At 41.4% G+C, this 17947-nt stretch overlaps 1 long non-coding RNA gene across 1 annotated transcript; it reads right to left on the reverse strand.

Moving 5' to 3' along the window:
- Positions 1-1020: 1020 nt before the first annotated feature.
- On the reverse strand, positions 1021-9490 carry LOC148679783 (uncharacterized). Its single transcript, XR_015945339.1, has 2 exons — positions 9439-9490; positions 1021-2537 (listed from the first exon to the last, which is right to left on the reverse strand). It is a non-coding gene; the product is annotated as an uncharacterized LOC148679783 (long non-coding RNA).
- Between the last annotated feature and the right edge of the window lie 8457 nt (positions 9491-17947).

The raw sequence follows: 17947 nt of genomic DNA on the forward strand, positions 1-17947 counted from the left end.
CCTGTTCACATTAATGGTTTGTGTGTGTGTGTGTGTGTGTGTGTGTATTCCGCTATTCACCTGTTTGTGTATTCGCATTCAGCTGCCAATCAGCAGCCCAGCATAAAGGGAAAAGCTTTTTACTAGACGCATTAGATTTGAGGAAGGACAGAAGATGAACTGCCGTTTTCACAGCCCATAAATTTACCATTTTAAACATTTAAACAAATTCAGGCAAAATGCCACACACTGTTGACTATTTTTGCATTCTTATAGTATTGTACATGTCTTTGATTCTTAAAAAAAATATTTGGTGTCTAAACAAAGTTTACCAATTATAAGATTAAGATATACCTCAAAAATTTAAGCTGGTAAGAATGTGAATCTCTTAGTGAATCTTTTATCAACATCAGTGAAAAACAGATATTGGAAAAACATTAAATTTTGTTTTCGGCTTAATTCCTTCAGGGGTTGCCACAGCGGAACGAACCGCCAACTTATCCAGCATTTGTTTTACCCAGCGAATGCAATCCAACACTGGGAAATACCTATACACTCCCACATTTACACACATAAACTACAGACAATTTAGCTTATTCAATTCACCTATACTGCATGTCTTTGGACTGTGGAGGAAAACTGAAGCACCTGGAGGAAACCCACGCTCCACACAGAAATGCCAACTGACCCAGCCAGGGCTCAAACCTTCTTGCTGTGAGGTGATTGTGCTACCCACTGTGCCACTGTGCTGCCCGGTTGGAGAAACATTATAAGAATTTTTTTTCTTTTGTTTTTAAATGATCACATGATTCCCAACAACCTGTGGTTGTTTGCGTTATTATAAAAGGATGTGTTTAACATAAGCTAATTTTCCAAACAATTAAAGTGTGCAAGTCACAGTGTAATCAGTGAAGCATTTTATAAACAGTGCTTTTAATCAGCTGGTCTGATTTATTACTAAAGAAAGGTATACATCCTTTGGGACTTAATTGTCAGTTTGCAGCAAATTAAATCTTAATTCTTTTGTAGTTTATATAAAGGTTTTTGTGTATGGAGTCTTGCTGTAAGCATCAATAATCTCTCTGACATCTCTGTCTTTGTGAACAAACACTGTTATTCCTCTGATTTGATATTGGAAATAATTAGAACATGACATTTAGCTTGTCATCTGGTCTATGTAATGTAAAGTTTTCAAGTATAAAACTAAATAAAGCGATTAGTTGGAAAAAAAAAAATTCTGTGTTAAAAGCCTGTCAACCTATTGTGTCGATTTTCCTTTTGCTGTAATGATGCTGTCACCTTGATTGAGTGTAACTAATTAAATGTGACAATGGTGCTTGAAGAGACACATGGTGGACGCAGTAGATGGCTCCTTTCCTTTACACACCAGTTTTATTAAATTACCATATTCAGTCATAACAATCCAGCTCACATATCGATATGAGTTCCCCATCTGTGGAAAGAAAACAATGCTGTGTCCCATGGGGATGTGGTTGGCCAAGCTCTTTTTTTTCTCTGTCTGTCTTTCTCCATTTTTTGTCTAATTTGAATGCTTGATTCTTTTTAGTCAAACTCTGCACTGAATATTAACCTAGTGGCAAATAATTCTGGCCCAGATTTGGCATAAATCAGGCACAGCAGACATTCATCTGGCACTGGCATACAGCATATGGGCCAAACATGGCTCGGGTTTGGCAAAGGTGGCACCGTCTTTAAGGCGGCACACAAGATTTGGGCCAGATGTAAATTGTAGTATTTGGCATAGATTTTAAAAATTTTATAAGTGGGCCATGTGAGTTTGGCCAGTCTTGACCCACATTTAAAATACATTACAACAATTTTTTATTAAAGAAAAAAATTCTACCAATCAGGTCACTTTGAGAAAAAGCATGCCCATAGTGTTGAGAAGTATTTAACTAAGTTGCCAGTTTAAAGGTGATGATCACTGTGGTGCATCGATTAGAATGCATGAGACAAGGTAATTAAATAATGTTGCTTTAATCCACACTGGTGAATAGAGATGTGGTTTTTACAAAAAAGGAAAACAATAAACAATATTAAATCAAAGTTACATTTGTAATACAACATTAAACATAGTACAGTTGGATCAAAATATTATACAGGTAAGTAGTTAGGTGCAAATGGATAATTGTATTAAGATACTGACAGCAGCATAATATGAAGTCCAAATTGCTGCTAACTGGGTGTTTATGACACAAACTGTGTCACATGTTGCATGAAATATAGACAAAGGCTGAAATAATCATACATACTGACTAACATAATATAAACAGGTTGAAATCGAACAATATACACACAGCTGGTAACTTATTAACTTCAATAACGACGTAAGTATCAAATTAGCGGCAGCTAATTATTGCTGCGTCATTTAAAATCACGGCGATCACAGAACATCGAATTAATGCTGGTAAACAGCTAAAAAACTCTTCTAACATACTCCTTAAGTCTCAGTAAACATACAGTACGTGAACATTTAGGTACTCACGGTTTAAAACACGCACAAATCCACCAAACAACGCTGATTAGCAACAAGATTCCTTCAATTTCAATCAAGATGGTGTTAAGCATCTCTTCTGTCACAGACTGAGCACCCTTTCCCAAGAACCTCCAAAGTGCGGTGCACTAGGGGGGTTAAATATTAACTTGATCTGATGCTCTGCCAGGAGCGTTTGAAGGGAAGGGTGCATGTCTTTGAAGGAATCACTGAGTTCTCGCTCACCTCCTTTGAAATTAGTCCCTTGGTCAGACAGTACTTCGGCAGGCTTGCCTCTGCGAGAAATAAACCTTCTTAAGGACATCAGGAATGAATCTGTGTCGAGACTGGTTAAGAATTCGATGTGCACTTCCCTTGTTGTCAAACATTTAAATAGGATCCCCCATCTCTTTTCATTACGGCGGCCTATTTTTACAAGAAAGGGCCAAAGCAGTCCATTCCAGTTGAAAAGAAGGGGGGACTGTGGAGGCGCAGGCGTGCAGAAGGCAAGTCTGCCATTCGAGGAACCACTGGCTGAGCCCTCCATTTTTGACATTCCAAACAGCCACGTTGCTCCTTTCGAACTGCCTCGCGGCCACGCAGTATCCAGTACTTGCGTCTTAACTCCCCAAACAGTCTTTCCGAGCCAGGGTGCTTTAGTTTACTGTCAACATGTCTGATGAGCATCTTAGTCACTGGGTGCTTTGTATCTAATACAACTGGATGAGCAGTTTCTAGTTTCAACTGGTTGCATCTGCGTAGTCTGCCACCAACGCGAATGATGTTCATCTCTTCATCGAGGTCAGGTGCTAACATAGCTAGGCGACTTGATGGTGGCACTGGTTTACCAGCAGTAAGAGACTGAGTCTCTTTCGGGAAACTCTCTTTCTGGGCAGCTCTGAAAATCTCTAATTCTGCCATCTGGTAAGTTTCTGCAGTAGGGCCTGGAGAGTCAGATGGGGCCGCCCCATGTAGATGCTGTGCAGTTGCTTTCAACAAGTCATTAAAGCAGTAAAAATCTTTGGGGTCAGGATAACCAGGGTTAAGGGTGTTTGTAACAATATTTAAGCAGGAAGCAGGTTTATGTAACTCTTCTGAATCTTCCTCTTTGGGGCCGACTGGGATATTAGGCCAGTATTTGGGTGAAAGCCACAGAAAGGGAGGTCCCTTGACCCATCGATTCTCACCTGTCAGTTCCAACAGAGTTTTCCCCCTTGTGATGTCATCAGCTGGGTTATTTAGAGAGTTAACATAGTGCCAGTTTGTGCTATCAGTTAGATCCTGAATCTCGGCGACTCTTGTCCCAACAAATACCTTGAACCGACAGGAATCAGAGTAAATCCAAGTAAGGACTGTGGTTGAGTCGGTCCATAGTGTGATTCGATCAATGTTTAGGGTCAGTTCTCTTTGTAGCAGATGTGCAAGTTGGGCGCCAGTGAGGGCGGCACACAGCTCCAGCCTTGGCACTGATAGCTGCTTCTTAGGAGCTACTCGTGATCTTGAAGTAATGAAGGCTACTTCTACTTGACCATGTGGATCTTCAGTGCGCAGGTATCCAACACACCCATAAGCCCGCTCTGACGCATCACAGAAGATATGCACTTCTCTTGTACAACTGGAGTGGTCTAGGTTAGGTTTTGTGTAACATCGGGGCAAGCTCAGTTTCTCCAGATGAGGCAGTTCACTCTCCCATGCTAACCAAGCTTCCAGTATGTCACTAGGGAGTAATGGATCATCCCATTCTCTCTGTTTATTCCATAACATCTGCACAAGGATTTTGGCTCTTGTGGTGAATGGAATTATGAGTCCAATTGGGTCATATTGGCTGGCCAACACTCTGTAAATGTTCCTCATAGTTGTGGGGCTTGCTTCCCTCAAGTGGGATTTGTATATTAGTGTGTCAGATTTACACCTCCAACGTAGTCCCAAGGCAGGTTCCTGCGGGTCCATTTGGCTCTGATTAAGCCATTGCTCACTATCCTGGGAGAGAATTGCTGGAGGAAGGTGTCTTATGACCTCTGTGACATTGCTTGTCCATTGCCTTAACTCAAAACCGCCACCATTAAGTAGTTCTCTCAATTTGTTAACCAATGCTTTGGCTTTTTCTGGTGAAGGGAAGCTTTGGAGCCAATTGTCCACGTAAAAGTGCCTCTCAACTGCGTCACGAACCTCATCACCTTCCTGACTGTGGTCAGTAATGTGCCTTTGAAATGCATATGTGGCACAGCATGGGGAACAGGTTGTCCCAAAGGGCAGGACCTGCCATTCATACACGCTAGGTGGGCTGTCTTTGCTCAGGTCACGCCATAGAAACCGTAAGAGGGGTTTGTCCTCAGGGAGGAGTCGCACCTGATGGAACATTCCTTTTATGTCGCTGCTGATTGCTGTGGTATGTTCCCTGAATCTCAACAAGACACCCAATAATGAAGAGCTCAGATTGGGGCCAGGCAGCAGCAGTTCGTTCAGATTATGTCCTTGATGTGTAAAGGAACAGTTGAACACAATTCTAGCTATCTCATTGTGGGTCACCATGTGATGTGGTATGAACCATGACTCACTAGAGGACTCCCATACGTCTAGGCTCACTCTTTCAACATATCCTGAGTTTTCAAGTTTTAGAATTTCTGCATTGTACGCTGTGGCGCGATCTGGGTCGGCATGGTTGGCATGGACTACACTCTTAGCAAGGGTGTGGCATATCTCTGTACTCCTTCTACGTTCACTCTAACAGTCTTGGTCTGCAGGAGATCCATAGCTGCCTGATCCTGCCGAGATCTTGTAACTAGCTTCTCATTTCTGTACAGCAAGACATCAAGCTTCCAAAGATTTTCCACATGATTATGCAGCTCGGCTGATGGCGAGAGTGTGGATGTGAACAAGCAGGACTGGGATCCATTCTGTAATGGTAAGTACTTAGTAGGGCCTTAAAGTGTCCAGCCAAGTCTTGTCTTAACAGAAGCTGGTCCCCCTGGAGGTCCCAATCTTACAGGTTGAATTGGAGTTATCAGATGTGGGAAATCTGAACCAATGAGAAGGAGAGGTTTGGCACCTTTTATGTCTGGTAGGGGCAACTTTCGAAGGTATCTATTTTTACACTGCAGTCGTTCAATCGGGTATGTGTGTTCTGCTAGACCTAGCTGATCAGCAGTGAAGGCCCTTATTATCTTATAGACTCTCTCAGGTTGGCTGGCGGGTGAGATAGTGAAGGAAACAGATGAGCCCGGAGGTCTTGTCGTACCGTTCTAAGGGTAAGGCTCTCAGATTGACCTTGTAATTTCAGCTTTTGTGCTGCTTCTTGAAGGAGAATGGTTCGTTCTGATCCATCATCTAAGACAGCATATGTTTCCAGTGTATGACTGCCATTACGCAGGAGCACTTTACAGACTTTAAGGAGGACTTGACTGCACCCAGCTTTCCTATCAAGATACAGGACATCAGTGGAAGAGTTAACCAGTCCGCAAGTCGTTTCATCCCTGTGTTTCTCCTCCTTACACAGCTCTCCTGGTTGGGTATTTATTTCGTGAAGCGCAGTCAGACGCTTGCCTTTACAGTTACTGCATTGTGCTCTCAGACGACACTTGGCTGCTTGGTCACCTCGACCGCATCTCCAGCAACGCCGGTTGTTTATGACCCATTGCTTCTGCTGCTGTCTGGTGAGCTGAGAAAAGTTAGAACAATCATCTAGATTGTGCAGGTTATTACAGCAGTAAGGACAGTACACTCTGACCTTTTCAGGCCAATGTGAAGGGGACTTTGTTGTAGAAGGTGCTTCAGTCAAGGTAGTTTGTGTAGAGCCTAATAAAACATTCATTGACTTGCTTCATGTTTTATCATCTCTCTTTGGCTCTCTTTGCCTTTTAGCAGCCTCTCTGCCAGTCTCTATGCGGTCAAGCATATCACCACCTTCTTGGATCCGCAGCTCATCCTCCAACCACTCTGAGAAGTCCATAAGGGAGGGAACTCCTTTCCTTTGGGGGTGAAAATATCGCCTAAAGTTGGTCCTAAACTCCTGTGGTAATTTGCTGCTTAGCCTGGCCACGTGTGACCCACACTGAAGTTCAACACGTCCTTCCTGCTCAAGTTGTTCAAGCATTCCGACCAGAGCTCTAACCCTCAGTGCGAATTTACGAAATCCCACAGAGTCTCCTGATCGGATAGCTGGCCCATCCATTAGCTCTGCAATTCTCCTCAGCGCCAGTTGGTGGGGTTGCCCATAGTGCTGAATGAGTGAGGCCATTGTATCTGAGTAGGGGAACAACGAGTTACTATACGAGTCAACTATTAGAAGTGGCTCTTCAAATTTGAGATGGTCGACCAGAATTTGGTATTTGAATCTCTCTGTAGCGTCAGGTGGGAGAATGTTCTCCAGGGATATCCGTAGCCTAGCAAACTCTCTGGGATCATCACAAGTGAAGTCGGGAAAGGAAGGTTTGGGACCCCTATATGATCTCTCTTGTCTACGGGGTTGTAAATCAGTAAATTTATAGTCTCTTGGTGGGGGCAATGGGGGAGCTGCTGTATTTCTATAGTCTGACCAAGACTCTGACTCATCTGGGTCATCGTTTGGCTGGTAATAATTTGGTGTAGATGGGGGAGATGACCGTTTTAGTTCTAGTTTATGAATTCGCTCTTTCAGCTCTTCCATAAAATCTGAGATATCTGGATTGGGCTGTTTAGGCCGTTCATGTAATGTCACAGGGGGAGGGGGTGGTGGCCATTCCTCTTCAGTTTCCTCAATAGTGGACTGCTGACCATTTTGACAATATTAAATCAAAGTTACATTTGTAATACAACATTAAACATAGTACAGTTGGATCAAAATATTATACAGGTAAGTACCCTAGTAGCAAAGAATTCTGGCCCAGATTTGGCAAAAAGCTGGCACAGCAGGCATTCATCCGGCACTGGCATACAGCATGTGGGCCAACATGGCCCGGGTTTGGCAGAGGTGGCACCGTTTTTAAGGGGGCACACAAGATTTGGGCCAGATGTAAAACGTAGTATTTGGCCCAGATTTAAAAATTTTATAAGTGGGCCATGTGAGTTTGGCCAGTCTTGACCCACATTTAAAATACACTAAAATCATTTTTGAGTAAAGAAAAAAAAATCTACCAATCAGGTCACTTTGAGAAAAAGCGTGCCCATAGTGTGCCTAAAGCGCATCACTCCATGGGTTTATCAATTTCATTGCAATCGTGACACACCAACCTATCTGGCCCAGTTCAGGCCCAGTTATGAGTTATTAACTTGGCTGAGACTTGGCCCAGATATGGTCTGTGTTTGGCCCTTGTCTGGAAGCCAGATTTGGTCCAGTCATGTACCGTAATTCACTGCGGCATGTGGGCCAAGCAAAACCTGATTGTGTGGGCCAGAGCTGGGCCAGAGAAATTTTGCTATGTGGGTAGTTAGGTGCAAATGGATAATTGTATTAAGATACTGACAGCAGCATAATATGAAGTCCAAATTGCTGCTAACTGGGTGTTTATGACACAAACATGTTGCATGAAATATAGACAAAGGCTGAAATAATCATACATACTGACTAACATAATATAAACAGGTTGAAATCGAACAATATACACACAGCTGGTAACTTATTAACTTCAATAACAACGTATCAAATTAGCGGCAGCTAATTATTTCTGCGTCATTTCAAATCACGACGATCACAGAACATCGAATTAATGCTGGTAAACAGCATAAAAACTCTTCTAACATACTCCTTAAGTCTCAGTAAACATACAGTACGTGAACATTTATGTACTCACGGTTTAAAACACGCACAAATCCACCAAACAACGCTGATTAGCAACACAACTTCTCTGCCCGTGGCTTCACTCTGGCCCCGTTTACACTAGTGCGTTTTAGTTTGAAAACGCATAAGTTTTGCTACGGTTATGCCATCCGTCCACACTACGCCGGAGTTCTCGAGCGCCGAAAACGGAGCTTTTTGAAAACGCTGGAGAGGCCGTTTTCATTCTAAAACGCTGCTGCTCCGTCTCAGTGTGGATGATGGAAAACGGAGACATCTGAAAACGGAGGCGGGGCTGCAGACATTCTCCTCTCTGATTGGGGCTTTTCCTCAATATTAGGTAGCCCACACACAGTTCAGTCTCGCATCCTCTTCTTGTAAGTTAAGACTCGCAAGTTTGATCAAGGTTGCAGTCTCCCCCTTCTCAGTTTGATATGGAAAACATACCGAGGACACGGGTAAATCTTCAAAGGGAACAGTGTACTTTATAACTTCATTCACATCACCTTGGCTACGTTGTTTCACTTTCTCAACAATAAAATGTAAACATGATTTAAGGAACTGCCTATTTTCTTTTTAATATTAGCAACTTAACAGACAGCAGAAATGTTGAGGCGCCGTGCTGTATAGGCTATATGAGCGTCATCTTCACTGTGTGGATATTTATAACAAAACGGAGCCTATAACAACTGCCTCCTTTCAATTTCAGTGAAAATACGAAACGCACCCTCTCTTTTGCTGAATAACAGTTTTAATAATCGATAATTATAAAAGTATAACATACAATAAGTTTATGCATTGTAGGAAATAAAGGCAAGCGATCAGTCAATGTACCTGGATTAATCATTATCTTTGCGCTTAACCAAAACATGTTACCCGTGAACAAGTAACTTAATAGATTCCAATGACCAAAGTCAGGGAATTGGCCTATGTCGTTAGATAAAGGAAACAACATGAATGAAATATCACGTTTAGCAAATATAGTGAGATTAGATCCGGCGGGAGATGCTTGATGAGCAGTCCGACAAGCAGAGCTTTCATCTGGGTAAAAATGCTGGAGCGCATGCCCGAGAGTGTGTGTGTGTGTGGTAACGTGATGTGCGTTTTCAGCGTTTTGGTGTGGACGGAGAGCAGTTCAGAAACGCTGGGTAAAACGCGAGTGTGGACGCGGATCGTTTTCATTCTACAACGCCGTTTTAAAACTAAAACGCACTAGTGTAAACAGGGCCTCTGACTGCATTGTTCTCTCGTGTGCTCGCGTGCACGTCTATGTAAGGCACATAGGAAAAGTAGTCCAATAGCGACCTCTACAGGACAGGTTGGTGTAATGCTTTATAACCCATAGTGTGCCTAAAGCGCTAAAGTGCCTAAAAATGGTTTATCAATGGGTTTTGCAATCGTGACACACCAACCTATCTGGCCCAGTTATGAGTTATTAACTTGGCTGAGACTTTGCCCAGATATGGTCAGTGTTTAGCCCTTATCTGGAAGCCAGATTTGGTCCAGTCATGTACCGTAATTCACTGCGGCATGTGAGCCAAGCAAATCCTGATTGTGTGGGCCAGAGAAATTTTGCTATATGGGTATATTATGCTGAAATGTGTACATGTATAAACGATGATTGTGTCTCTGATTTCAGTGTCTCTGAGGCCTATATTTTGTTTTGTTTTTTGCCTTTAAACTGATCAAAAGCAAGGAAACACTTCAGCAAATGTATGTATATTTGGCTTATTTAAAAGATGGATGGATGGATGATGGATGGATTTGAAATAGACAATTAGACAGACAGGCAGACAGATACAGATCTTTTTAGATTTTTTGAATGGCATCTGCATTTATGTTAGTGTTTTTTATTATTCCCAAGGTTTCCATAATCCTGGGCCAGGCCGTATTCTGAGCAGCTGCTGTGGTGAACATGAAGGAGTGGAAAGAATGAGACATCCTGTAAGACCCCAGTGACAAACAAGTTTTTGCATTGATCCAGATGGGTCAGCCTGTACACCAGCTGGCTACCTTTCCGACCAGAAGCTTCTCCACGATGGGCATCTAGCTTTCTCCAGCCTCCGGCGCCTAGACTGCAGATCTGCACAGGAAGTTTGGCCATAGGAAAAATGGTCGTGCCCAACTGAGCCTGGTTTCTCTCAAGTTTTTTTTTTTCTCCGTTCACTTTTGCCAATTGGTGAAGTTTATTGATGAATTTGCTCTACAGTGTTTGGACTTTCAGCAGTGAACATTACAGTTTTTCTCAGTGGCTTTGGTGCATTTCTCACAACACTATTACTATTTGCACAACAGTAAATATATTTCTCAAAAAAATTAGTACAAACTGCAAAATCTAGTTGATAACCTGCTAAAGTCCGTCTCTTGCTCAAAATGGATAGTTTATTCCTCAAAAGCAAGTATTTATGTCAATGAAAGTGTCAGTGTCATCAGGGTGAAAAGTCCTGACACCATTGTTTATGAACAAGATAGTCAAATGGCTTTGTCTTGACTTGTCCTGAAAATGCTTAAGACAGCACTATATTATTTGCACAGCCATTTAAAACCTACAGTAAATTTAGACATCATTGCATTTAGTGTGGTATCTGAGTACAAGACGCTGAATATGTATGTTTCTCATTTTTACTGCAAATGCTCTTTGCAATTCTAATTTATTCACAGCATTGTGCAAAAGAATAAAAACACCCTTATTTACAACAAACATAAGTGTCCTTTGGGTAGAGCTGCAGAACTCTAAACAATATTGCAGTATTCACTGCACGACAGCTGTACATTCAGCAAACCTCCAAATTTCTGCAGCACGAGGACTTTAGGATTGTTTATAAGCATCAAAAGTGGCTGATCTGTTCGGCAAAATATTTGAGCGTGGTTCACTTGGGCTTTGGCGCGGTAAGCTTGTGTGTGAGTGCAAAACGCGCCTAAGCCCGAAACTGAAAGCGAGACGTGACTTTTAAGGGACCGTTTAATATGGATTATTTAATCATTCTTACTGTTCAGTGAACGCAAACTATCGTAGTTAATTAAAAGACGCAAACCCCTCACTGCACTACAGCTGCGCACCTTCAGCAAACCTCCTAATTCCTGCAGCACGAGGACTTAATGATTGTTTAAGAGCGTCAAAAGTGGCTGATCTGTTCGGCAAAATATTTGACTGCATGTCACTGCATATCCAATGACTAAAACAATTTAACTAAAGAAATGTGTCCACTGTGCTGAGTGAGAGCGCTTACTGAACAGCGCAGCGTTGATGACGTAAGCGTGCCCAGGCCTGAATGTAATGTCAGTGCGGGCCATCGGGGGAGGGGGAGGGGGGACAAGCGTGCTTTGGCCCGATTCAAGGCAACTGTACATAGTTCGGCCTAAGTTTCAGTAATGTTTGCTATGACAATGTGTCACAAGATTGTGCTTCACTTTACTTTTCTAAACCCACACTTTATCAGACTCACTAGGTCAGCCTGCTTTCTCTGCTTGTCTGTAGATAAGCAGAGGCGTCAAAAATCCTTGTAGATATCAGACAGTAGTATGAGTGCAGACTTGCTTAGATTGCAAAAAAAATGAACAACTGAACTGAACTACACTGTTCCAGTTACTATGACCATTTATGTGAAGCTGCTTTGACACAATCCACATTGTAAAAGCGCTATACAAATAAAGCTGAATTAAATTGCTGAGGGTATCTTAGGAGAAGGGCTTTTGATTAAACATATATTGTCAGTTGAAGGGAATTGTCAACGCAACATAAAAATGTCATAAATTGGAACACCTATAAATCTCCACATCTTATGATAAAATCAGCAAATTTAGGCCCCATTTACACTAGTGCTTTTTAGTTTTAAAAGGGCGTTTTAGATCAAAAACGATCCGCGTCCACACTAGCGTTTCACAGAGCGTTTCTGAACATATCTCTGTCCACACTACGCCACCAAAAACGTATATCAGGTGACCATTCGCGCACTCTGGGCATGCACGTTCTAATTTAAACAGGAAGCATGTGTCTCGCTCGGAATTTGATTAATGTTAGTCAACAAACGCCGGTTAAACAATAAACGCGATGGCAAAGAAAGCAAGAGAGGTATTTTTGTGGACAGACGATGAGGTCGAGTTCTTACTTAAAGTAACAAATGAATAACTTCCAATGACACCTAAAACAGACAATAGTGCAAACAACGCTCCCATTTCTGTGTCCATGTTATTGTTTACAGGGAAGGCTGGTCTGCTGTCTTCCGGTAGCGTTAAAGCCATGTGTTATAGTCATGAGATAGGGGCTTGACGAGTAAGGGAAGGATACGCAATGACACAAAAGCCCCAATCAGGTAGCGAATCTCAGTAGCCCAGCCTCCGTTTTCAGATGTCTCGGTTTTCCCCCATCCACACTGAGATGGAGCAGCTCCGTTTCAGAATGTAAACGGGCTCTCCAACATTTCCAAAACGCTCCATTTTCGGCGCTCGAAAACTCTAGCATAGTGTGGACGGATAGCGTAACCGTAGCAAAAAAAAAATTTTTTTCACATTTTACATTTTCAGAAAACTAAAACGCATTAGTGTAAACGGGGCCTTAGGCCGTACTCACACAAGGTACAGTTGCCTCGAACCGGGCCAAAGCACGCTTGTCCCCCCTCCCGTCTCCCCCGACGGCCAGCGCTCACACCTTATCGGGCCTCGGCACGCTTACGTCATCGCTGCTGCTCTGTTCTGTGAGAAGCGCTCTCTATGGCAAGCCTTTTTAGCATTTAAATCTTTGTTCTGACTCCATAAATATATTTAGAGATATCTCTATTAATATTTTGACTAGTCATAATTATAATTCCACTACTCAGAATGACAATTAGAGATATCTGCAATTACAATTGTACGAAATCAGATTGGAGATATCTGCAAATATATTATGACTAGTCATATTCCTCCATTGACTTCCATTGAAAAATATTTGCAGATATCTCTAAATGAGTTTTGATTAGTCACAATTGTAATTAGAGATATCTCCAAATGAATTTTGACTAGTAACAATTGTAATTAGAGATATCTCTAACTGAGTTTTTACTAGTCATAATACATTTGGGCCCGGTTTTTCAAAAGGTTTAATCTGGATCAAATTTATCCGGATTTAGTAATCCTGTTTTTGCGATCCGTGATCACGTAATCCAGCTTCCTTTTTGAGCCAGTTTTTTAAAGCAACATTGGATTGGATCAGTCTGATCCGGATAGGAACTTTTCAGGATCACTAAATCTGGATTACCAGTGCTCAATCACAATGTAGATGGATAGATAGGCCTATGTAAAGAGCAACAAGTAGAATAGCCAGTGTGGGGTCAATATAACTTTATTTTTATTAGAAATGAAAACACACACATTTAAAAAAAAAAAACGAAAAACTATAAAAACCCCACCCCATCCTCTTCCAGCAGTCCGCTCATCTGAGACCTACAACACAAACACTGTACATTGAGGTATTTATAATAAGTTTCAAATATAGATGTAAATAAAAAAAAGACTTAATGTCAAAAACTCCACAATAAGTTCAGGCTTCCTCATCTGATGTGGAGAGAGCAGCTTGTCTGAGCGTGGCCTTTAGGAGGCGAATCTCAAGTCATTGGTCTTGGTTTGCTGCAGTTTGGTCAGAGTCAGTTGTTCTCTGCCAAATGAAGCTGTGCTTCTGCCCTTTCTGTCTCTTTTTGCAATTGTTAAAGGTGATTTCAAAAAATCTGTGATTGCCATTCTTTGCTTTTTTTTTGTCATTCTGTAATTATTGCATGCATCACTAATAAATATTCTAAAAACAAAAATAGTTTCCATTGTGATAAATATATATATATATATATATATATATATATATATATATATATATATATATATATATATATATATATATATAAATTATTGACAGAATAAAATGTATTGTTTTTGGTCAGTTTTAACAGCTTTTTGGGGGATTGTTTTATGAGGTCAAGCTATTTCTACTTTGCTGTAGGCCTATACTGATAGGCTGAATACATTAAAGCCTATACTCACTATAGCCTGACAGATGAACAAATAAAATTAAAAATTTATGAATAAATAGTATATCTCGTAAGATACTGCATGTGTGACGGATAGAGGGATATTATTTTATATAATGTGATTAAAAGAAAAAGTTAACCCCCCCTCTCACCCTTTACCTCATTTTTTTGTTTTATTCCTGTTCTAGTTCTTATGAGTAAATGAAATGATAAATGTAGTTCACCACCACACCTGTAGAGGGCAGTGTGGCGTGTTAGTGGGTTACCTAGGAGACCGGCAGCTCGAGGTCATATTAAACTGCACTGGAGCAATGCTATAACGTGTCTGTCTCCTTATCATTCACAGGTATGGATAAACACTCATTTAAAGTGGTTTGTGTGAAACATTTAGCATCTTTACTCTTAAGAAATGTTAAGAAACTATGTTAGAAGGTGTTAGTTCTAGGAATTGATTCGTGTTTGGTTTAATTAGATCGTAAACATTATAGCCACTCGTGGTTAGCAAAAGCAGCCGAAGCTAATGATGAGTTAATGGTTAACTCAAATGATGTGAACGGAGCATGTAGTGATGTATGCATTCAGAAATATGCATTAGATCCTTTTCTAAGCACTTTAATGTTAAGTAATTGTTGTAATTGTTACATTTGTTATGAATGTCAGCCAGATTAAGTTAATATGGGGCATATTTTTATATTGATTCTCTTCTAAAATGTTTGTGAAAGCATAACGCTGTATAGTAGTGTATAGTAACACAATAGTAATAAGTGATAGTACAAGTTTAATGTTTTAATGCTGGATTTTTGGTTTTATAACATCATAATTGGCTTTCTCAATAACTTAGGGTTATTACATGAGTAAAAGTGACATTTATTTAATCCTAAATTGTCGGTATTTCTCATAAATATATTAACAAGTGTTAATATAAATGCTGATGTAATGTAAATTGGAAATGTTGTGAAGGAAAATGTTACATTGAATTAATTATAATGATTAGCATCATTTTTGCATTTATACCAGTAGTTATAGATAGAGTAAGAAATGTATTATTTTAATAATTCTTGTAATATTACTTAAGTATCTCAAAGTAAGACCAAGACTGTATTCTGAGGAGTGTATTCAAGTGTATAAAGTATTTTTGTTCAATGTATTAATGCCTTTTGTTCACAGAGAAAATCTAGTTACATTGAGTGTGTATTGATATTGTGTATTGATATTGCATTGAGTAATATGTGTATTGATATCCATGACACATTTGAATTTTATCTTATTGATATACGTTTGGTTTTATTCTGGAACACTGTGTACAATGTGTTAGCTTTAAAAAAAAGTAATTATCTTTGATATATTAAACTGCACTCGAGCAATGCTATAACGTGTCTGTCTCCTTATCATTCACAGTTTTGTGCGTGATTTGGCTTGTGCCGGTCCAGATTCCCCTAGGTCTGGAGCCGGTAACAATTGGGGGCTCGTCCGGGATTCTGCATCGTCGAGTGGGGAGAGCTGTCACGATACGGGTAGAGGTTGGCGATCGAGCTTCAAGGAAGGCTGCTGTGCCCAGCGTCATCCAGAGTGTGAGCGTCACTGGTGAAAAATCGCGATGGCTACCGTAACCCCACGACGGATGTTGATTTTCCAGATTCACAAAAAGCTTTCTGTTCTGAGTACCAGTCAACTGCAGTTGGTTGCCAGGGCTATTGAAGATGGCAGCGAGAGTACAGAAGGCCTCAGTGAACCTGAGCTTTATGATTTCATCATCGACTACACCAGAAGTGAAAGGTTGAAAACAATGGAAGATGAAGGTATGGCTCAACTTCTCTCACTTCAGGAACTGTTACAGGAACTGACATCAATCGATTCTGGATCTGGTGAGGCCAATGTTCCTGCCGTTCCCATAGACAATGCACTTACCCATACACACAGACAAGTTTCTGCTTCAGCAGAGGACATACACACATATGCAATGGACAAACACAAACATGCACAACCATCACATACAGACTTTCATGCACCACCGTCCCTCAGTCATGATTCGCCTGCCCTGACATCACCTATAGACAGAACTATTTACACACCAGGCCACTTAGGTGACACTGGTACCCGTGACACCCAACAGGGTAGAGCAAGTCTATCTTCATCTGTCACTGATCAGGTTGTGAGACTGTCGGATGTCACAGCTTTGCTTCCTCGTCGGGAATGCAAATTTCATGGGGGTCAAATATCTGATACTGGGTCTGACATTTCTTTTAGTGGTCTCTGTAAGCAGATTGACACTGCTCTACAAGAGGGGTTTAGTGAGGTTGAAATTATTAGAGCAGTGCTCAAGATAACTAAATCTGGTACCTTCAGAGAAATGCTCACTAATCATGACGGTTTAACAGTAAATGGGTTAAAGAGACTTCTCCGTGCACATGTGAGAGATAAAGGTGTAACCGAGCTCTTTCATGAGCTCAGTAATGCTAAACAACAAGACAAAGAGAGTCCACACCAGTTTCTCTATAGACTTATAGGGCTAAAACAACGAGTTCTGTTTGAGTCACAGCAGCCTGGTGTAGAGTTTAACTATGATAAGCGACTGGTTCAAGGTACTTTTCTGCACTCCTTGTATCAAGGTTTAAATGACAAGAACAGTTATGTTAGGCAGGACATTAAACCTTTCCTTGCTGACACACAAGTTAGTGATGACTCACTGTTGGAACAGCTGACTAAGTCAACCATGGATGAAGAAGCTAGGTTAAAGCGCCTTGGTGCTGTGGCCAAGTCTAGGTCAGTGACTGTGAGTGTAGCTCATTCTGACATAACTGTACCGACTGACGTGACAAAACAAAACCAAATTGATGCTGAGTTGCAGGCTAACCGTGAAGCCATCAGAGAGCTGACGGCTCAAGTGTCCTCACTGACTCAACATATGAAACTGGTGAATCAGCCTGTTGACCGTCCACCGACTGGAAGTTCTAGTACACCTGTTAAGCAGCCGCTATCCCAAACAAGTGAGAAAAAGGGTAGATGCCCTGACTGCATAATGAAAGAGATAATTAACTGTCCCCATTGCTTTGTGTGTGGTCAGGCAGGTCACAGAGCAATTGGATGTTTGCAGAGACGGATGTCGGTAAACGGGAAGAGGTCGCTGGAGAAGGGCAGCCAGCGACCGTGAACAGTTCTAAGCCCACAGACACAGCTACCATGTCAGCCACACCTTGCCATTCAGACCCAAAGAAACGGGTGGCCCAGCTCATTGGAAATCGTTGCACTGTTTTCTGCAATATCAATGGTGTGCCAATAGAAATGTTATTAGATTCTGGAGCACAGGTGACAATGGTTAGCAAAACTTGGGTAGATAAAGCATCACCCCATGTCAAAATCCAGCCACTTCATTCACTTCTTAGCAGTCAGTCACTTGAAATTTCAGCAGCTAATGGCACTGAAATACCCCTTGAGGGATGGGCAGAAGTTGACCTACAGATTTCAAGCAGACACCATGGGTCTATAACAATAAGTGTACCCCTTTTAATCAGTCAGAACTGCCACTGTCCCTTGTTAGGTAGCAACGTAATCGCTGAAATTATTAAAGAGCATGGCAACACAGTGGATGTGACCGCTATCCTGACAGATTCTTTAAGTATACCAAAGAGCTCCATCGGAACACTAGTCTCTCTCCTTCAGATACCAACTTCTGTTGAACCAACTCCTTGTGTTGTACGCAGCAGTAAAAAAGGTGTAACCATCCCT

The sequence above is a fragment of the Danio rerio genome, chromosome 19 (assembly GCF_052040795.2).
Source record: "Danio rerio strain M-AB ecotype USA chromosome 19, GRCz13ab, whole genome shotgun sequence".
NCBI lineage: Eukaryota > Metazoa > Chordata > Actinopteri > Cypriniformes > Danionidae > Danio > Danio rerio.